This window comes from Ovis canadensis, chromosome 26, assembly GCF_042477335.2.
Source record: "Ovis canadensis isolate MfBH-ARS-UI-01 breed Bighorn chromosome 26, ARS-UI_OviCan_v2, whole genome shotgun sequence".
NCBI classification, from domain to species: Eukaryota; Metazoa; Chordata; class Mammalia; order Artiodactyla; family Bovidae; genus Ovis; species Ovis canadensis.
Window position 1 is genome coordinate 52,353,041 of NC_091270.1, and position 23,337 is coordinate 52,376,377.

Here is a 23,337-nt window from a genome sequence, read left to right on the forward strand (position 1 = left end):
GAGGCACAGAGAGGGTTTTCACCAGGCTAACCCGACGTGGAGGGCCCAGCGCAGGTCTCGGAACAGGGTGGGCTCTCGGTCACATTCTTCCCCTCCGTCCCTCCTGCCTGTGGTCCTCTTTCCTCAGCCCCTCTGCCTCCAGGGATGGCTCCTTTGCCTCCAAGTACGGAAAGCTTCTGCCAAATGCAGATAACATGTGCTAGCTCAGCTCAGACAGCTCAGAAAAATAACCGGCACTAGGGGCTCTCGGCACAGTGATCCTTGGTCTTTGGGACCTTCTCAGTTAGATATCAGCACCTTAGGATGAAGGCTGGTGGACCAGGCTCTCCGTAGGTGGCTGAGCCCTGGCCACCTTCCTAGGGGGAGAAATTCAAGTGGAGGGAAGGAGAGCAATGTTAGGGATGCTGAGCCTCCCCTGCAGGGGAGGCCGCAGGGCCCAAGGACACCTTGGAACGGCATCCAGGGTGGGAGAGAGGAGGCAGGAGGTGCATGGAGAGTCGGGGCTGTTCTGAGCCATTAGCCGTGAGACAGAGAGCCGGTCAGTTAAGAGCCAGGGGCCCCCTGAAGGTTCTGCCCTGGGCCGGGAACATAGGGGCAGCAGATTGGTGTAAAAACTAGACGGTAAGTGATTTTCCTGGTGGTTCAGTGGTTAAGACTCCTCACTTCCAATGCAGGAGGCCTGGGTTCGATCTCTGGTTGGGGACCTAGATCCCACATCCTGCAAGTAAGACTGGCATAGCCAGATAAGTAAATAAAAATAAATATCAAAAGGGGCTTCCCTTGTGGCTCAATCAGTAAAGAATCTCCCTGCAATGCAGGAGACCCGGGTTCAATCCCTGGGCTAGGATTGAATGGGCTCCTCCCGTAGAGGAGGAAATGGCAACCCACTCCAGTATTCTTGCCTGGAGAATCCCATGGACAGAGGAGCCTGGCGGGCTTCAGTCCATGGGGTAGTAAGAGTCAGATACAACTTAGCAACCAAGTCACCACCAAATATTTAAAAAAAAAAAAAAAACAAAAAAACCCTAGATGGTGACTGTGACATTCTGGTTACGTTGTGAGAAACTCTGCTGATTGATCATGGCCCTCCCCACACAGATCTCAGAGAGAAAGACCATCCTTAGGAGACGGCAAGAACAGCTAAAGTAGGGACAAGAAAGAGAGAAGTGCGGGAAACACAGGATGGCCCTGTTGGGTCAAGGGGCTCTGCGCCAAAACACCCCATTGCTGCTGTTTAGTTGCTCAGTTGTGTCTGACTCTTTGTGACCCCACAGACTGTAGCCCACCAGGGTCCCCCAGCCATGGGATTTTCCAGGCAAGAATACTGGAGCGGGTTGCCGTTTCCTTCTCCAGAGTATCTTCCCAATCCAGGAATCAAACTCACGTCTCCTGCATTGCAGGCAGATTCTTTACCACTGAGCCACCTGGGAAACCCCAAAATACCCCGGGGCCCTCCCTAAACGCAGCCACCACTTACAGAGCATCTGTTGTTTGCTTGCTGCAGTCCTGGCTCACCCTCCAGCACTTTCTAAGGGAAACAGCTTCATCATAAACTTGAGGAGCTGCAGGCACTGAGGTCAGATGAGTTTTCTAGGGCACAGCTTGTAGGTAACAGAGCCAGGATCGAAACCCAGGTTGGCCTGGCCCCCTGCCTGGCGCCCTCACCACCTGGGACGTGGGTTCGTCGGCTTCTGAAGACCTTCCGTGTAGAAGGCTGCTCGGAGGACCCCTGCATCTGGCCTGACTCCCTGAAAGGGTCTCCCAGCCTGGACCCCAAAAAGCATGATGAGATTGATTATTTTTCCTTCCCTTCTCTTTATCCACAGGTGGTCCCTGCTCTGAGCAGACAAAAGATACAAAATTCCAGACCTAGAGAAAACATTTTTAATTGCAAAATGAGAGAGAGAGAGTGAGAGAGGAAAAGTATTCATTTAACCAAAAGGCTTCTTGTTTTTATGGGATTCCTCTAGCGCATTCAAAAATAAGACTCAATTTACAAAATTCATTTGATGCTCAACTTTTCAGGAACAGGACCATCATCAATTTACAAGAGAACGAAACTGCTCTCTTTCCTGGCTTTCCTCCTGATACCAACATGCCAGAGAGAACCAGGGTTTGCTGAAAAATGATTTACTCTATGAAAATGTTCTGGCAATTCTGCTTACAATGTCTTCTTAGCGCAGTGTTCAAATAGACTTTTGGAATTTCTACATTGTGAAAACCAGCAAACTTAAAAATGCTCTGATGAGGTCAGTGAAATATATTTTAGATTTCTTCCTTCTTCTGGGGGCCGAACACTTCATGTTTTTCTTCCTCTGGGTAATCTTTCACCTTGAAATTTCAGTGTTGCTTGTGCTCTAGGTGAGGTTGATGTACTGCTTTTACAAATCACATTTATTTTAATTTTTATATCTTAAAGAGAGTGAAAGGATGAGACTACAATAAACTGCTTCTTGTCTCCTCTCAGTTCAATCCCCTCACACCCCCACCACCTTATAACAGACACTTAAAGAGGGCGGGTGTTCTTCCCAAAACACAAGGTCACCACCCCTTGGGTTAACACTGCATCAGTTAACAAAAGGGTACCATGCTCAACCTCGGAATAAGATTCATACCATTGCCTCAAAAAGGACAGACATACCTTTGTTAGGTTGACATCTTTACCAACCTAACATAGGATTTTTTCACCCATGGACAGAGCACTCTGGAAGGCTGCAGTCCATGGGGTCACTAAGAGTCAGACATGACTGAGCGACTTCACTTACACTCTTCACTTTCATGCATTGGAGAAGGAAATGGCAACCCACTCCAGTGTTCTTGCCTGGAGAATCCCAGGGAAGGGAGAGCCTGGTGGGCTGCCGTCATGGGGTCACACAGAGTCGGACACAACGGATGCGACTTAGCAGCAGCTGCAGCAGCAACCTTGGATTAAATGTTTGGCTATTTAATATGGCTACCAATCTTGCTGATTAAATAGCAAAACCACGTCTCTCTGCAGCAGGGCGCTGTTCCCTGCTGAGTGCTCTGAGGTCCTGTGGGTGATACAGGGCCAAAATAATCTCAAGAGAAAGAGAACATCCTTTGTAGAGAAGCTCACATGAAATAGAGGAGGGGAAGCAGGAAGAGGGGACTTAGTGCATGTGGCTGCTCGATCTTTTTCTTAAATTGAAGTATTTCACTTTCCACTTGCATGCACTGGAGAAGGAAATGGCAACCCACTCCAGTGTTCTTGCCTGGAGAATCCCAGGGACGGGGGAGCCTGGTGGGCTGCCATCTCTGGGGTCACACAGAGTCAGACACGACTGAAGTGACTTAGCAGCAGCAGCAGCAGCATAGGTGATTTACAACACTGTGCTATTTACAATACTGTAAATACTGTGATTTACAATACTGTACAGCAAAGTGATTCATATATATATGCATACATATAGAGAGAAATGAATATATATTCAAATGAATATACACATATTCATCAATGCTATCAGCCTGTAATTTTCTTTTTCAGTAGCGTTTTTGTCCGGCTTTGGTATCAGTGTGATGGTGGCCTCACTGAATGTCTTTGAGAGCGTTCCCTCCTCTTCAGTCTTTTGGAAGAGTTTGAGAAAGATTGGTAAAAGTTCTTTGCATGTTTGGTAGGATTCGCCTGTGAAGCAGATATATATAAGACTCTCTGGGATTGACATATACACACTACTATATATAAAACAGATAACCAACAAAGACCTACTGTATATCACAGGGAACTCTACTCAGTATTTTGTAATAACCTATAAGGGAAAAGAATCTGAGAAAGAACCTGATCTAACTTCAAATCAAGATTAAAACTTGAATCTTCTAGCATCCACATACCTTAGCTTGGCCCCGATTCCCCTGAATCAACAAGGTGGCCAAGAACACCTCCAGCAGAAGCATCTACGTCATGCAACTGTCTTGAAATCCAGCAAGAACAAACATCCTATTTGACAGGATATATATATTGGGGCTTCCTTGGTGCCTCAGATGGTAAAGAATCTGCCTGCAATGCAGGAGACCCATGTTCAATCCCTGGGAAGATCTCCTGGAGAAGGGAATGGCCACCTACTCCAGCATTCTTGCCTGGAGAACTCCATGGACAGAGGGGCCTGGAGGGCTACAGTCCACGGGACCGCAGTCAGACATGACTGAGTGACTGATACTAACAGTTTATATACTGAATCCGCACGATAATGCTGAGAAGATGGGGGACACATTAAGGACCTCGGAGTCACTTGCTCCCAGGCCAGCAGCATCAGCACCACCTGTGAGCATCTTAAAAACACACAGCTTTGGGTCCAGACCCACAACTCAGACTCCGCCTTTTAACAGGATTCCTGGAGATTTCTCTGTACACTGACATCGAGAAGCTCTGCTCTAGTATTTAGAGTTTAGAGACTATGTTTTATTTATCTTCACATTCCCAACGGCAGTGTCAGTTAATAGCTCATACTCAAGGAATGTTAGTTGAAGAGATAATAAATGATAGATGGATAGACAGCCAAACAATAGGCAGATGCCTGGACAATTATGTAAATAAACAAGATACACTGTCTGATGGGACCCAGAAAATGTGAAGTGATCAAAGTCACAGAGGTATGGACCTCGCAGAATCCAGGTCATCTCTAGATTCATCCTCTTCCCATTTTTAATTTGGAGGTGAAGAAAGTGGGCTGCAAGGCCTAAGACGAGCCCTCCATTTGGACCATGCGTGGGCAGAGGACAAACCACACTGTCGCATCCTTCTTCTGTCAACATTTCAGATCACTGGGTCATGTTCAGGGAGTATTTTTCACAGTCCAACTCAATGAAAGAAGCCATTAGATGTGCGGAAAAACCCACACAGCCACTGTTTTCTGGCCACGTTGGAAATCAAATTATTCTGAGTGAGAGAAGGCAAGAGGAAGCGCTCTGCCTTACCCGAGATAACTGACTCTATTTTTATAAATGTGAACGCCACGACGATACTGAATCATCCAGAACTGGACATTATGCCTTGGCGTGTCCTGCAGCCTAGACACATCCCTGCCCTCCGTTCCCCTGGCATCAGCAAGTTCGCCGGAATGCATTAACCCGGGAGGGCAGAGCCTCCCTCGGAACCCGCCCCCGCCAAATGGAAAATCCTATAGGTCCTGGCTCCCTACCATCCACCGTCTGTCACATCCCATCCATCACCCAGCCCTGGAGGCTGCAGGCTCCACGGATGCAGAGCCAGGACATCTAGAATCCAGAGGTTCAAAGGGGCTTGGGGAGACCCTCCGGCACTGACTCCCTCCCGAACACATGCGGAACTCTGCCAGTGACCCAGGACAACGTCACTTCCATCAGAAGTCTGCGGATGAACTCTCCTTTGGGAATCTGTTTCCTGTCCCTCTAAACTGGAAGCCCTTGACCTTTTTCTGAGTCGTGAAACCTGTGAGAAGCTGATAAAGGCCCCTTTCTCTCTTCCAGGGAAAATGCACATGAATACAGTTCTTGCTTTTAATTTTAAGGGAACTTCTTAAGAGCTATTTGCAGAATCTCTAGGGTCCAGAAATTCTAGGTTAACAACCCCTGATAGAAATGCAAGCTTGAAGCCTTTTGCTCTGGTTTTCTAACATGCCTGAACCTTATCAAATGTCGACACCAATGAGAGTTGACTTAAACCTTTGGCCTAAAGGTTACTTAAGAAATGAGAGAGAAAAGGATTTGTGCAGAGTGGGAACTATACAGAGTCTGATCAGAGAAAGCTGGCTTTGAGTCCCAATTCTTCATTTAATAGCTCTGAGTATTGGCAAAGCCCCTTCACCTCTCTGAGTCTCATTTTCTCATCTGAACAGCAGGAATAATAACACTACCTCATAGTTTTCAGATAACGCATTCAAAAAGTGACTACTGTGTATTACGCTTTGGTGCTTAACACATATTATTTCACAGTCTCTCCTTCTCCTTTCCTTTTCCTTCATAAGAACTGACAGATTCCCCAAGAAAGCTTCTCCCCCTCACACACCTTGAACCCCTTCTTTGACTCATCGCTTTATACTAAGACATTGATTGAAGAATTCTGCTAAAAATCCACCTGGGCTGAGGGGGTAACACCGACATCAACTGTCAAGAAACAATTTTTTAAACACTTCTTTCCATGTGAGTCACTGGGGGAGGTACCATGGGTGTGGTCCTCAGGGTGTAAGTTGAAATGAGCACAGTCTCCTAAAAAAGACAATACGACTTAAGGGTCATGGCTACCAAGAGCCAGGTGAGCCATTCAGACAGTAAGTGCAGACCCGGGGGGCACCTGAGGGTCTGCTGATCAGAGCTTGGGCTCAGAGGGGCAGGCAGACCACGGTTTGAATGCTGTCCCCCTGACTTACCACCTATAAAACACAGGGCAAGGTCACCTTAGTCTCCAGGTCTGGGAAAACAAACAACAGAGAAGGGCAATAATGAAACCTACTTCGCAGGGCTGTACGTGGATTAAGGGACTTGCTTACATAAACACCGAGTCTGGGATGCCCCTTAGGGCATTGAACAGATCAAGGCTATTCTCAACGCCTGTGTGGGGTGACGGTGGCGGAGGAGGCTGCTGGCGGGAGGGAAGACAACGGGCAGTGAAGAGCAGAGAGGATTCAGAGCAGGAAAGGAGATGGGAGTGAGAACAGGGGGTCACCCAGGAACCTGGTCACCATCATCAGAAATGGTACCTAGCAGAAGAAGGATGCTGAACAGGGAAACGGAATCTGGCATCAGAATCTGGGTTACCACTGGGTGGTCCCAGGGGGACGGGATATCTGAGACCCCATGGGGCTCCACAAGAGCCTCAGGCCGGGGAGCAGGAATAAGCACAAGGGACAGCGGGTGGCTGGCTCCAAGGGCTGGGGGCAGGAGGACAGTGTGGGCCGTCAGCTCCTAGAAGGCTGATCCTGGGGCCTGGCCCTCCGGCAAGAGCTGAGTTTCTTAAATCCAGATTGCTTTAGTGGCTACTGTTTTCGACAGTTACAGACTACATGCTCAATAAATAATGTACTGATTGATTTCTTCCTTGGCTACTGTTGCCAGAAATGAAACTACCCGCGCAGCAGCTCGGGTACAGGGTTATGAATGGCTGGCTTCCGACCTCTAAGGAACTGGAGTCTGACAGGTCCAGGCAGGGGTCGGCGGGGCTGCGGTCACACAGGGCAGCTCGACCCTGGCCCCAGGCACCCGGCAGAATTAATGTGCCCACCCCCCACATTCCCTGGAAAATTGCCGCTGTCGTGCCTGACCTCTGCCTCCAAGAGGTCCCTTGCAGTGAAGAAGGGAAAGTGAGGAGGCAGATACAGTCAGAGAAACAGTAGGGTCTGTAGCAAGGACATCGCCCTCCTGATAGCTACATCAGCAAATAAGACAGAGGCAGACAGAACCTGCTCAGACATTGATGACAAGATGGGGGTGGGGGCCAAGGGGGCAGGGCAGGCCTGCAGTTCTCACGGACTCTTTAAAATTCTGCACAGTCTCCAAAGCCCAGAGGAGCCAGGTCATTAAAATCTTGTCTCTGCAGGCCAAGAATAGCTCAAGATTTATGCCCCACGTTGGAGAGTCCTGCTTGGCCTGGTTGCTGCCTCTGGGTAAGAGGAGCAATCTTGCTTCGATCAGCTCCAAGGCTGGGGCTCACAGGCCAGGCTTCCCAAGGTCTAAAGGGGCCAGAGCCCCCCACCCCCACCCGACCCTTGGGGAAGGAGACAGGGCAGTCAACGAACAGTCAAGGCCAAACCTAACACCCAGAGTGAAGACATGGCCGGGACCAGACCATGACCCCCCATCACCCCAAGAAGGCACTCAGGAGACACCCGGAGGGTGAGCGCCATGCTCAGGGCTGTGAGTCACAGAGGATGCACTGTCTGTGTGACGTAGACGGGTCACCTAACTTCTCTGAACCTCAGCTTCCTCATCGGTAAGGTGGGAACAAAGAAAGTCCCCTTCCAAGGACTGGGCGAGGGTCAGTACAGGCGATGCTCACAGGATGGTGCCTGAAACCAAGTAAGCAAAAAGAACAGGAGCTGCTGTTTCCCACGTAGGCATCTCTCTCAAGTTCAGGGAAAACACAGAAGCGAAGGAGTATCCAGGTAACTAAGAACATTCTCCAGGAGGTGGCTCTCCTAGGGTGCCCTGGGGGCCAAATGAGAAACAGACGGGGTGAGGTGGGTCCTCGGAGCACCACCCCGTGTGCCCAGAAAAACACCTGAGGTCAAGTCAACATTTCCACAATCAGGCTGCCACCAAGTGATACGAACGGGTCACACGAGCTCAGCCGCTACTTCTAGGACACCCCCCTGTCATTTGAACAACCTCAGAAACGCTCCATCCTAGAAACCCTGGGATGAGGGGCTGAAATACTAGCCAGGAACCCGGAACCATAGCTTCACTGGAAAATCAACAGGGGCCAATGTCTCCGAGTGCAGCTGAGGAGGAAGGCTGTCCGATGGGATGTTCTTGGAAGAGACAGATTGGTAGATACCAACCTCGCGTGGAATTAAGTCTCAACAAGCAGAGCAACGACACGCACTGGATAAAGCAAAGCTCTCCTTCCGACGAGGCGGGGGCTGCCGGGCACGTCTTATGAGGTGCAGGCTTTGACAGTCTGCAGGGAACCCCGGGGAACTGCACTTCCCAGAGTATCCGTGTAAACCATCCTGGAGTGTGCTCCATTTTTAAAAGGTTCTGTGCTCAGAGGGTTTGGGAACTCTGCAGAAAGGAACCCCCATCGTCCACTTGCAACACAGGAGAAATGGACCAAGGGGCCCTGCAGTTTGTCTGAAGCTACAAGTGTTCGATTTTGCGGTAGAACCCACGGAACACAGCTTGTGGGGGTGCCACAGAGCTCTGCTATGGAAGAAAAGCCAGCCTGGGGGTCTGTACTCTGCTGCTAAGCCAGGGGTCACTTCCCATCCCCAGGACCCCACACTCATGACCCACCAGCCCCTCAGCGAGCCCACCAGCAACAGCCAGGCCTAATGACACCGGGGCAGAAATGAATACCCGAGGAACCTGGGGGGTTGAGGTAGGGGCTTGCAGCCACTCTCTGGATTTCTGCCTCTCTTGCTAAGTCTTCAGAGAGACTTGTAGATCCTACTTTACTAACATGCCTTCTTGGAAAAAATCATTATGGTCTCATTGGCTAAAAGTAATTTTGAAACTGTGTACAACTTGTTGACCGTCCTCCTAGGCACACGGAGTTTGCAAATATTTATTTACTGACCAAAAGGACATCATACAAGATGTGCTGCTTGGTAATTTGCTTTTTTTTTTTTCCCATGAATTCACATTAATAGATGTATGTTATTGAGCCTATTCATACACAATAAACAAGAAGACATTTTTGCTTTTAATAATGTTCATGGAATCTAAGCTTTGGGTGTGAAGGCCCAGGCTGGACTAGCTGAAGAATTTTTCTGATAGCACCCTTGTCAGTGAGATGTTACTAACCCCATTTTGTGGATGAAACGGCTGAGGCCCATAACGGTGCCTGAGGAAGGTCAGACAAGCTGCACGTGGTGGACTGGGGCCCAGAGCTGAGGCTTCCTCCTTCCTGGAGCAGCGAACAGTCTTCCTTTCAGGCTGTTCCTGAGAGTCTTGGGACTGAAAAAGCGCCAGAGGTCAGTTCAGGTTTGTTCTGATTACATAACACCAGGTGCAGAGAATGAGTCGGCTCTGTGCCGTCTTTCTTTAGCCATTTCACCCAAAAGCCAACTGGAATGGTGTTTCTCCCACTGGATTATATATGAAAAAACCAACACAAAGGTCTCCTTATCTGCAGCCCCAGGATGACTTTCCGAGGTCACAGGGGCTGCAGACAACCTGTCCTGTGCAGGCGAGGCGCTGGCGGGTGTGCCCGACGGTGAAGGGTCCATCTAAGCCCCAGGCCCTCCCCACCCGGGGCTCCTCCTTCTGTGGGACAGGGCCTCACGTTGGGGTGCAGGATTTATTCTCTGGTGACCATGCTGGGCTGCATAATAAACAATAGCAAACCGCAACCACTAGTTCGTCGTCAATAAAATCAACAGAATTTAAGGAAAAGGAAGCCCTTTGGGAGATTCGCATGGAGAGAGTGAAGCAGAAGGGGAGATCATTCGGGGCCCTCCAACATCCTCCCTGTGGGGGTCACTGAACCCGAGGATGCGGAGTGTGTGCTGAGCGGTCCAGGACCACAGGGGACCTATCTCCCTGCGTCTCTCTTGTAGGCACCCCTGGTCCAAGCTGTGTGTACATGAAGCTGAATGCCTAGGTTTGTATAAAGTATTCCCTACTCAACCTTCCCCCTGGAGGAGGGCATGGCAACCCACTCCAGTATTCTTGCCTGGAGAATCCTATGGACAGAGGAGCCTGGTGGGCTATAGCCCACGGGGCCACAAAGAGTCGGGCACAACTGAGCGTGCCTCCAGCAACATCAGCTAAACCTTCCACAGCCCGAGCAACCCCGCTACACCTCTAGAAAGGTGTCTCTGGCTGGAATGTGGACCAGTTTGATCCCAAGCAAACGAGAGGGGCATCCAGGTAACTCTCCTTCAGGGAGCCTTGGTGCCCCCAGGGACCCAGGACATCATGCCCATTCCTGCCACCCAGTTGGGGCCCAGTTGTGAGCTCTGAGTGCGGGCCTGGCTGCAGACTCCATCAGGCTCTGTCCCTCGGATCCTCTGGCCTCCAGAGACCCCATGAGCTTCAGATCCATGGGTGCAAACAGCCTGCTGCCCCAGTGTGGATCTGTGAACACAGAGGCCTGAGTTTGTCACCTGGAACAAACTCCCTGTTTTAGTCTTGGCAAAAAACAAACAAACAAACCCAGAACTTATCAGGCTGCCGACTTCTGCACTCTGGCGGCTAGCAGACTTCACTCCCATAGACTCACACGTTACAAACCTGGCCACGGGCTTCCCTGGGGGCTCAGTAGTAAAGAATCTGCCTGCCAGTGCAGGAGACACAGGTTCGATCCCTGATCCAGGAGGATCCCACGTGCCTCGGAGCAACTAAGCCCGTGAGCCACAACTACTGAAACTGTGCTCTGGAGCCCGGGAGCCACAGCGACCGAGCTTGTGTGCCTCAGATCCCGTGCTCTGCAACAGGAGAAGCCACCGCCATGAGAAGCGGCACGTCTAGAGAGTAACTCTTGAGCACCGCAACTAGAGAAAAACCCGTGCAGAAATGAAGACCCAGCACAGAGGAAAATAAATGAAATTTAAAATAAAAATCATTCAAAGAAACAGACTCGGCCACATGCCCCATGGGATTCCCTGATTTATAGGAACCACATTGCCTGTTATGAAGGAGCCACTAGGTGAGCTGCTTTCAGGGGCTCTGCTGACTCCGTGGCGGGCCCTGGCCCTGGCATCCCAGCGAGTCTGAGGAGGGGCTTTAAGCCACCGTCTAAAGATGCCAGCTCTTGGGAGCAGCAGGGCCTGCTCTGGGCCGAGCTGGGCCTTCTCCCATCTGTATTCCTAGGGAAGGCTCAGTCTGCACCCAGTACTCAGCCCATCTCCCTGAGCATGTAACCAAGGGGACATGTATCCCCTGGCTGTGCCCACCATGGTGTTTGACTTCAGCTGGATTCAGCAGACACTTGCTGGACAAGTAAGCCAGCAGCTTCCTTCCTTCCTTCCTGATCCACCTGGACCAGTGCTTTGCCTTCTCCCAAAGTTCCATCTGACAAAATGTGGTCCACTGAAGAAGGGAATGGCAAACCACTTCAGTATTTGTGCCTTGAGAACCCCATGAACAGTATGAAAAGGCAAAAGATAGGTCACTGAAAGATGAACTCCCCAGGTCGGTAGGTGCCCAATATGCTACTGGAGGTCAGGGGAGAAATAACTCCAGAAAGAATGAAGAGACAGGGCCAAAGCAAAAACGACATCCAGCTGTGGACGTGACTGGTGATGGAAGTAAAGTCAGATAATGTAAAGAGCAATATTGCATAGGAACCTGGAATGTTAGGTCCATGAATCAAGGTAAATTGGAAGTGGTCAAACAGGAGATGGCAAGAGTGAACATTGACATTTTAGGAATCAGCCAACTAAAATGGATGGGAATGGGTGAATTTAACTCAGAAGACCATTATATCTACTATTGTGGGCAGAAATCCCTTAGAAGAAATGGAGTAGCCATCATGGTCAGCAAGAGTCCAAAATGCAGTACTTGGATGCAATCTCAAAGTGACAGAATGATCTCTGCTCATCTCCAAGGCAAACCATTCAATATCACAGTAATCCAAGTCTATGCCCCAACCAGTAACACTCAAGAAGCTGAAGCTGAACAGTTCTGCGAAGACCTACAAGACCTTTTAGAACTAACACCCAAAAAAAGTCCTTTTCATCATAGGGGATTGGAATGCAAAAGTAGGAAGTCAAGAAATACCTGGAGTAACAGGCAAATTTGGCCTTGGAGTATAGAATGAAGCAGGGCAAAGGCTAATAGAGTTTTGGCAAAAGAACACACTGGTCATAGCAAACACCCTCTTCCAACAACACAAGAGAAGACTCTACACATGGACATCACCAGATGATCAATACAGAAATCAGACTGATTTTATTTTTTGCAGCCATAAGATAGGAAAAGCTCTATACAGTCAGCAAAAACAAGACCAGGAGCTGACTGTGGCTCAGATCATGAACTCTTTATTGCCAAATTCAGACTTAAATTGAAGAAAGTGGGGAAAACCACTAGACCATTCAGGTATGACCTAAATCAAATCCCTTATGATTATACAGTAGAAGTGAGAAATAGATTCAAGGGATTAGATCTGATAGACAGAGTGCCTGAAGAACTATGGACGGAGGTTTGTGACGTTGTATAGGAGGCAGGGATCAAGACCATCCCCAAGAAAAAGAAATGCAAAAAGGCAAAATGGTTGTCTGAGGAGGCCTTACAAATAGCTGTGAAAAGAAGAGAAGTGAAAGGCAAAGGAGAAAAGGAAAGATATACCCATCTGAATGCAGAATAGCAAGAAGAGATAAGAAAGCCTTCCTCAGTGATCAGTGCAAAGAAATACAGGAAAATAATAGAATGGGAAAGACTAGAGATCTCTTCAAGGAAATTAGAGATACCAAGGAAACATTTCACGCAAAGATGGGCTCGATAAAGGACAGAGATGATATGGACCTAACAGAAGAAGATATTGAGAAGAGGTGGCAAGAATACATAGAAGAACTATACAAAAAAGATCTTCGTGACCCAGATAACCATGATGGTGGGATCACTCACCTAGAGCCAGACATCCTGGAATGTGAAATCAAGTGGGCCTTTGGAAGCTTCACTATGAACAAAGCTAGTGGAGGTGACGGAATTCCAGTTGAGCTATTTCAAATCCTGACAGATGATGCTGTGAAAGTGCTGCACTCAATATGCCAGCAAATTTGGAAAACTCAGCAGTGGCCACAGGACTGGAAAAGGTCACTTTTCATTCCAATCCCAAGAAAAGGCAATGCCAAAGAATGCTCAAACTACTCCACAATTGCACTTATCTCACATGCTAGCATCAGTTCAGTTCAGTCGCTCAGTCGTATCCGACTCTGTGACCCCATGAATTGCAGCACGCCAGGCCTCCCTGTCCATCACCAACTCCCGGAATTCACTCAGACTCACGTCCATCGAGTCCGTGATGCCATCCAGCCATCTCATCCTCTGTCGTCCCCTTCTCCTCCTGCCCTCAATCCCTCCCAGCATCAGAGTCTTTTCCAATGAATCAACTCTTCGCATGAGGTGGTCAAAGTACTGGAGTTTCAGCTTTAGCATTATTCCTTCCAAAGAAATCCCAGGGCTGATCTCCTTCAGAATGGATTGGTTGGATCTTCTTGCAGTCCAAGGGACACTCAAGAGTCTTCTCCAACACCACAGTTCAAAAGCATCAATTCTTCAGCGCTCAGCCTTCTTCACAGTCCAACTCTCACATCCATACATGACCACAGGAATAGTAATGCTCAAAATTCTCCAAGTCAGGCTTCAACAGTATATGAACAGAGAACTTCCAGATGTTCAAGCTGGATTTAGAAAAGACAGAGGAACCAGAGATCAAATTGCCAAAATCCACCGGATCATCAAAAAAGCAAGAGAGTTCCAGAAAAACATCTACTTCTGCTTTATTGATTATGCCAAAGCCTTTGACTGTGTGGATCAAATTGTGGAAAATTTCTAAAGAGATGAAATACCAGACCACCTGATCTGCCTCCTGAGAAATCTGTATGCAGGTCAGGAAGCAACAGTGAGAACTAGACATGGAACAACAGACTGGTTCCAAACAGGGAAAGGAGTACATCAAGGCTGTATATTGTCACCCTGCTTATTTATCTTATATGCAGAGTACATCATGAGAAATGCTGGGCTGGAGGAAGCACAAGCTAGAATCAAGATTGCTGGGAGAAATATCAGTAACCTCAGGCAATGCAGATGATACCACCCTTATGGCAGAAAGCAAAGAAGAACTAAAGAGCCTCTTGATGAAAGTGAAAGAGGAGAGCAAAAAAGTTGGCTTAAACTCAACAATCAGAAAATGAAGATCATGGCATCTGGTCTCATCATTTCATGGCAAATAGATATAGATGGGGAAACAGTGGGAACAGTGACAGACTATTTTTGGGGGCTCCAAAATCACTGCAGATGGTGACCACAGCCATGAAATTAAAAGACACTTGCTCCTTGGAAGAAAAGTTATGACCAACCTAGACAGCATATTAAACAACAAAGGTCTGTCTAGTTAAGGCTATGGTTTTTCCAGTAGTCATGCATGGATGTGAGAGTTGGACTATAAAGAAAGCTGACTGCTGAAGAATTGATGCTTTTGAACTGCGGTGTTGGAGAAGACTCTTGAGAGTCCCTTGGACTGCAAGGAGATCCAACCAGTCCATCCTAAAGGAAATCAGTCCTGAATTTTCACTGGAAGGACTGATGCTGAAGCTGGAACTCTCATCATTTGGCCACCTAATGTGAAGAACTGACTCATTTGAAAAGACCCTGATGCTGGGAAAGATTGAGGGCAGGAGGAAAAGGGGATGACAGAGGATGAGATGGTTGGATGGCATCACCGACTCAGTGGACATGAGTTTGAGTAAACTCAAGGAGTTGGTGATGGGCAGGGAAGCCCGGCATGCTGCGATTCATGGGGTTGCAAAGAGTCAGACACAACTGAGTGACTGACCTGAACTGAAGTGAAGGCTGCATCTCTGCCTTCTCCCAAGGCTTCAGTCTTTTCTCTCTCTCTCTTTTTTTTTTTTTTTTTTTTTTTAGAGAGGAAATGATCTCTGCCCTCTTTTCTATTATTTATTTTTGGCCGTGCTGGGTCTTCGTTGCTGTGCAGAGTTTTCTCTAGTTGCAGCGAGCGGGGGCTAGTCTTCATTGTGGAGTGCGGGCTTCTCGTTGCAGTGGCTTCCTTCGTCGCCGAGCACAGGCTTCAGTAGTAGCAGCCCGTGGGCTCGGTACCTGTGGCTCCCGGACTCTAGAGTACAGGCTCAGTAGCTATGGCGCGGGGCCTTAGTTGCTCTGCAGTATGTGGGATCTTCCCAGGTCAGGGATCGAACCTGTATCTTTTGCATTGGCAGGTGAATTCTTTACCACTGAGCCACTAGGGAAGCCCCCAAACTTTCCTCCCCAATGCCAAATCCATGCCCACCACTGGCTACTAGAGCAGATGCCCGGCGGGTGTGTGGGGGGGGGCCTCAGGCTGGAACTTTGCCTCCTCAGCTCCCCTCCTCCCAACCTAGGGCCTGGAGAACTGCCCCTCTCCACCTGCCTCCCCTGCTTCCCTCGGCTCCCATCAGCTCCCAGCTGAACCCCATATCGCCTCCCAAAGCCCTCGGGCTCTTCTCCAGCATCATCGCTCCCCTATCTGCAGCGTCCCTCAGAGCCGTGGACCGCAGTGATCCTGGAAGGTCTCCCTAAATTGCCAGTGTGACACGGCCGCTCCACGGGCCTCCAGTACAAGTCACTTCACACCCGGCCACCACCAGCCCCTCTGCCCACGCTCCCCTGCCCCCACTCCGGCTTCCTCTGAACTTGGAGGGACTCTGCGGACACCCCTCCCGTGGAGAAGCTGCCCTCCCCTCTTTCTTACATTTCCTTTTCAGATACACAAGACCACCCAGTGGTAATCTGTATTCTCTTTTGTTCTATGCCTTCGACCTTTCCCTAAATTGAATTTTCCTTTTTTTTTTAAACGGGGTAAAATATACATAACATAAAACCTACCATTTGGAGCATTTTTAAGGGCACAGTTCGGTGGCATTAGGCACTTACAATTGTTGCATGCCCATCACCCCAGCTGTCCCCAGAGCTCTCCTCGTCCCACAGCACTGAAATTCCATGTCCACGAGACAACGGCTCCCCATCCCCCTCCCCCAGCCCCTGGTGGCCGCCTCCTACTTTCCGTTCCAGTGAATCTGACTCCCCTAGGGACTCATCTGAATGGAAGCAGACAGTATTTGTTCCTTTGTGACTGGCTATTTTCACTCGGCATACTATCCTCAAGGTTCGTCCATACTGTGGCGTGTATCAGAATCTCCTTCCTTTTTAAGGCTAAAAATAATTTTTCATTGTATGCATGAACTACATTCTGCTTCTCCTTTCATCCTCCAGTGGACACTTGGGTTGCTTCCATGTTTTGACTTTTGCGAATAGTCTGCTGTGAACGTGAGTGGACAAATACCTATTTGAGTCTCTGCTCTCAGTTGCCCTGGGGTTGTGGCTCAGCTGGTAAAGAATCCGCCGGCAATGCGGGAGGCCTGGGTTTAATCCTTGGGTGGGAAGATCCCCTGGAGGAGGGAAAGGCTACCCACTGCAGTATTCTGGCCTAGAGAATTCCATGGACTGTATAGTCCATGGGGTCGCAGGGTCGGACATGACTAAGCCACTTTCACAGATACCTTGGAGCAGGAAATGCCAGCCCACTCCAGTACTCTTGCCTGGAGAATTCTATGGACAGAGGAGCCTGGAGGGCTACAGTCCATGGGGCTGCATAGAGTCGGACATGACTGAGTGACGGACAAACATAGATACCTAGGTGTGGAGTAGCTGGACCCAGAGTCATTCTGTTTAACTTTTTAGGAAGCACCAGACTGTCTTCCATTCAAATGTCATTTTATTTTCCATCCTTCTCACTCATCAGCTCTGAACATGGAGAGGACAGACCCAGACCCCTGGAGAAGCAGTCAAGCTGCAAGTGTCGCAGAGAAGATGTGAATCTGACTCCATGTTGGAATTGTTTCTTTGGCTTGCTTTTCATTGCTTCTGTTACTATAATCATACAGAAGGGCCTGCCGCAGAGAATCCTGCCCCTCTGCCTGACTGTTTAAATAGAGTGCCTTTGTTCAGAACCCTGTCCACGTGCAGATGGCAGGAAGGAAGAAATTAACACATACCCCTGCCTGAGGCTTGCCATTCTAGATGTTTGCAAGACTCACGGCCTGTGCTTCCTCACCTCCCCCCATCTCTGATCTATACAAGAACCTGGCACCCGCTTCCCAATAAGACAGTCATTTGCAGGCACTAGCTGCCATCTTCTTGGTCAGCCGGCTCCCCGATTAAAGTCTCTTCCTCGCCTCAGCCCCTCTTCTCTCGGATTCACTGGCCCACTGTGTGGCAAGCAGGGTGAGCTTGGACTCAGTAACACAAGTTGCTAGGAGTTCCTTAAGAGGCAGAAGGAGATTTCTCAGCACAAGAGTCTCAGAGAGAAGGGTGGGGGCCAGGCGAGGCCCACAGCTCTGAGGACAGGCTTGTTCCAGGGCGGAAGGGGCAGACAAAGGGAGGCAGTGCGAAGGTCTGTAGAGGGAGGAGCTGTTTTCTCGGAAATAAGCCACCTGAGAGCCAAGTGGAGATGCTCTTGCCCTGGTGCCTGTGGCGTCCAGGTGATGGCATAGCCCCGAGAAAAATCCCTGTAAGGCAGGCCTAAGGAGCAACGCTTCTGAAAGAGGGGATCTGGACCGGGCACGCGCCCCTCCTCCCCAGGTGCTCTGCAGGCCGGCCGCAGCCAACGGCAGCCCCTCCATGTCTCCACCTGGAGCAGCCTCCCCCCAGGCTCTACTGATGCCCCAGCATCTCATTCGAGCACCAGCCTTCCCAGGAGAGCCTTCCTGGCCGCCCGCCCCCCACCCAGGCTGGTCATGCCCACTCGCTCAGCACGTCTCCACCACCAGGCTGCTGGCTTTCTGTTCTTCACCCCATGAAGTTGTGTTCCTCGAAATGACACCTCTGTCTCCCCAAAACCTAGCATGGTTGAAGTTCTTCACATATTTTTGGAGGGGTGAAGGATATTTCCCAGGTAAGTTTCTGTAGTCAAGGGCATTGGTACATACTGAGATAGGGTCTCTCTTGACCTCGGAACTCCTGACTTGGGGGCTGGAGAATTCTTTGCTGGGGGTGGGGGCAGTCCCTGTGCATTGTAGGATATTCAGCAGTACCCCTGGCCTTAACTCACTGGATGCCAGCACCCTTCAACCCACTCCCAACAACCGAAATGCTTCTAGACTTTGCCGAATTTCCCCTGGGGACTGGAGGGGGGGGGCGGGTTGTGGACCACGTCCAGTGAGAACCTTTGCACCAAGATCCAGGCAGGGCCCCTTGGGGATGTTCTAAAAGTGCAAAGCCTGGATGTGGACTCCAGACAATGTATGAAATCTCATCAGAAATACCACATTTATTATCATCTCCTGAATGATTTATAACTTTATATATCTTGTGAATAATTAAGAAACGGGCCTGGGAACCTCTTCCAACAGATCGTCTGATAGGAATCTTAAATCATTTGCTATAAGATATTGACCCTGGTCTGATTCATTATTTACAAACCTCACTAAAGCCTGGGCTGTGGAAATGCTGCGTCAAAGCAGTTCCCGTCCAGATCTTATTTAAAAAGAGCTTAGAAAATTTGGAGGGAGGGGGAAGGGAGATGAAAATTTATAAAGGCCCAAACTTTCCGATGGAGGAAATTTCACCCAAAGCTTGTTTAACAGAAGAGGGTGAGGTCCGGGGAGGAGGAACGCCCAGAATTGTAGCCCCAGGTGAAGTATATCCTAATTAGAAAGGGAAGGGTGAAACATTTGCTAAATCATTTCATATTCTTGAGCTCCATATATACTGGCTTCCTTTGGGGGACCTTCCTTCCTGTGTGCAGAGGGGAAAAGTCACAGCCATTGAGCAGGGAGGGATGAGAAAATGAGGCCTCCTCGTCTCAAAGTCCGTGTGGCTGGACAAGGTTGGTCCCCAGCGGCTCCCATCTCCCAAGACCAGCAGGTCCCCCACCTCGCCCCATGCCATTGCGAAGGTCCCAGGTGGGGAGGTGAAGCCTGTGATTCTGGAATGTTCCCGAGCAAAAGAACATCCCACATTGGGGATCTGGCTGGAAATGCTGATTCAGGGACCACATCCACGGAGATCTTCCTTCTGTCATTCTGAGGCAGGACCCAGATGGTATTTTATATATTTATATATACTTTTTATGATGGGCTCTATGCCGGGACACAGGTAAGACAAGGACCCTGCTGAGAAATGCCACCCTAAAGAGGAAAAGGGCCCAAGGACTTGCAGAGGTTGCACCCACGGGGGCCTGGAGACGCATTCCAACACCTAGACGCTCTGTAGCTCTGGCCAGCTGACACAAGATTTTGACTGGGTGACACCATACCTAGTAAAAAGGGCTTCCCAGGGGGCTCAGTGGTCAAGAATCCACCTGACAATGCAGGAGACTTGGGTTCAACCCCTAGGCCTCGGGAAGACTTCCTGGAGGAGGAAATGGCAACCCACTCTAGTATTCTTGCCTGGAAAATCCCATGGACAGAGGACTCCGGAGGGCTATGGTCCAAGGGGTTGCAAAGAGTTGGATACAACTTAAAGATTAAAATAACATAGTAAAACTGGATGTTAGTCAAAGGGAACTAAGAATTTGTGTATTTTCAGTTTTGTCACAAATCCAAACGTCCAGTCATTTAGCAATAATGTTGGCCTTTCAAATTTTACCATCTAGAGACTTAAGAAAAAGGGATCCAACATACAGATTCTTAAGATCTACCCCCAGAAAATCCAGTTCAGTAGACTGAGGAGGGCAGGACTCTGGGATTTTAACAAGCACTGGGATTCACACAGTGGCAAGCACACTATGGCCAGAGGTCGCTCATGAGCCCCTAGCTCCATGGGTCTTAGAATAGCAAGGCTACCAGAGACCCGTGAAACAGGCAGCCTTGGGCAAGAGCATTCCCAAGAGCCCCAATTCCTGGGACGATGAGCAGGCACCAGTTCTAGAGAGAGGCAGCCCAATCAGCTCTGAGCTATACAGAGTCAAGCTGGGGTGGGGGTCGGGGGGAAGGGGTCGGCCTGGCACCCACCAGCAGCAGCCCACACTCACACCTGCAGAGCGCCTGGTCCTGCTGGAGATGCTCTGACTGGGGCACCTGGGTTCTGCACGCCGGGAGCACAGCTGGGGATGGAGGTCGCAGCCTCTACTTGACGAAAGCTCCATCCAGAGTCAAGACAAGCTGCACCCCCTCCATGATTAAGGGGCCTATCTGTCCCTTTTCGCTCACTGTCCTCCAAACTCACGGGCAGCAGTCACCGTTCTCAAGAAGGGTCCTCTCTGCAGCCTCCATGTCCAGAGCAAGCTCCCGTCTCGTCCTGGACCACACATCTGCCCAGGCCAGCCCCTCCCACCAGGGAGGCCCACTCCCCTTTCCCGGGGTTTCAGTGCAAACTACGACTTGTCTACTCAGACTGATGTGGACTGCAACAGCTCTTGTATTAGTCTCCAATTTCTTTTTATTTTTTTTTAATGTTTATTGGAATACAGTTGATTTACAATGTTGTGTTACTTTCTTTTGTACAGCCGAGTGAATCAGTTACACATATACATAAATTCACTCTTTTTAGATTCTTTCCCCATATAAGGCCGTTACAGAGTATTGAGTAGAGTCCCCTGTGCCCTGTAGTAGGGCCTTATTAGTTACCTATTATTTCAAACAAGAAGAATTTTTAAAAATTTATTTGGCGCACCAGGTCTTAGTTGAGAAATGCCGGATCTTCAGTCTTGGTTGGGGCATGCAGGATCGAATTACCTGACCAGGGATCAAACCCAGGCCCCTGCGCTGGACGTGAGAAGCCTTAGCCAGGGAAGCCCTTAGTTATCTGCTTTATATATGGTCGTGTGGATGTGTCAGTCCCAATTCTGATTCATTTCTGAGTCTGAATCTTCTCTCCCCAACGGGACTGGAAGCCACTGGAAGATAGGGTTCTGGATATGCCCACCTAACTTCCCACAACTCTAGGCAGGGGCTGAATCCAGAGTGGGGGCTTCAACAAATCCCCCCCTTAAGTATTGATTAGACTCTCCCTCTGCCCTGCTTTCCCACTGACCATTAGATTCAAGTGTTGCTCCCAAGGCAGCACTCAGTGGGAATGGAAAGGGAGAACTCTGCTGTGGACCAACTGGGTCCTAATTCCAGGCCCCCCACTGCCCATGCAATGCAATCTCCTGCCAGTTACCTAACTTCTCTGAGCCTGGACTTTCTCATCTTAAAAATGTAGGCGGAAACTCAACAACAAAAAAATAAACCATCTGATTCAAAAATGGACAAAGGACTTGAGTAGACATTTCTCCAGAGAAGATATACAAATATGCCCAATGAGCACATAGGAAGATGCTCAGCATCACTAATCACTAGAGAAATGCCAGTCAAAACTATAGTGAGGTACCGTCTCACACCTATTAGGGGGCCACTATCCAAAACGCAGAGAACGAGTATTGAGGAGGCTGTGGGAAACCTGGAACTCCCAAATGGATGTTTGTAAACCATGTTCATGGAGGCATCATTCACAACACCCAAAACATGGAAGCAACCCAAGTGTCCACGAGCAGACAGTCGTGTGTGTGTGGTGTGTGTGTAATGCAATGCTATTCAGCCTTAAATAAGAGGGAAAATCCTCTAGTATGTTACGACATATGTTAACCTTGAGGACTTGATGCTAAATGAAATAACCCAGCCACAAAAGACAAACACTGTATAAGTTCACTTACGCAAGGTCTTTAGAGGAGTCAAATCCATAGAGACAGTGAGTATGGTGGTGGTTGCAAGGGCTGCAGGGAGAGCGAAGGGGGCGTTATTGTTTAATGGGTACAGAACGTCAGATCTGTGAGATGAAAAGAGCTTGTGGATGGATGTTGGTGGTGGTGGTCGTGGCTGCACAAGTATGAAGGGACTTAAGGCCACTGAACTTAAACATGGTTAAGATTGTAAATTTCATGTTTTATGCATTTTACAAGTAAAAGGGGAAAATGGGGATGGTCATAACCAGCATAGTTGTTCTCTTAAAAATCAAATGAGATGTGAAAGTACCTGGCACACCCTGAATGTTTCCTCCCCTCCTTCTTCCTCCTGGTCACGGGAATGCATGCGCTCGACCCAACAACAGGAGCAGAATGTAACAGCAAGTGGGGTTCAGGCAGCCGACATTCTGCCTCAGGGGCTCCCCTCATGGAGCTTATTCCTCATCAGTAAATGAGGAGGGAATCTCACCAGCTTCAAGAGCCCAGAGCCCCTCTCCAATGACAGTCAAGGGTTTCCGGTGTCCACAGCTTGTGACCCCAGGGCACACAGGTTCTATGCCCACCTGAGTGTTATGGGCTGAATTGTGTCATCCCCTAATCTCTCCCCGGCAAAAATCGACATGTTGAGGTCCTAACCCCCAGGACCTCAGAATGTGACCTTACTTGGAAGCAGGCTCTTTACACAGGCAATTGAGTTAACATGAGGTCAGTGTGACTGGTAGCCTATAAAAAGGGAACGTGTGGACACAGAGAGACACATACGGGGAGGATGTCACATGACACAAAGGCAGAGACGGGGTGACACGTCTACAAGCCAAGGAACACGGAAGACTTGGAGCAAACCACCCGCAGCAAGAAGAGCAGGCTGGCACCATCACAGCCTCAGAAGGAACCGGCCCTGCTGACACCTTGATCTCGGCCTTCCAGCCTCCAGAAATGCTAAAGAGTAAACCTCTGCGGTTCAAGCTGCCCAGTGTGCAGTCCACTGTTACAGCCGCTGACCTAGCAATCAAATACACCAAGTCCTGAAAGACAGTGAGGATTTAGAGTCTGGGAAGTTGCACAGAGCCCTGGAAGCTGCCTGGGAACAGAGGGCAGGGGCTGTGCTTGTCAGGATGCACGCATTTTGTAAAGCCCCTCCCGAGGACCCTGGCTGGGGAGGAGGGCTCCCTGGAGCGGGGAGGGGCAGCCTGAGAGAGGCACCTACAGTCCCGAGGACAGGGCCTCAGCAGCCCCCGGTGGTTTATTATTTATAAGGTTCTGTCATCATTCTGCTCTAACTCACTTCAGAGAGTTTTTAATAT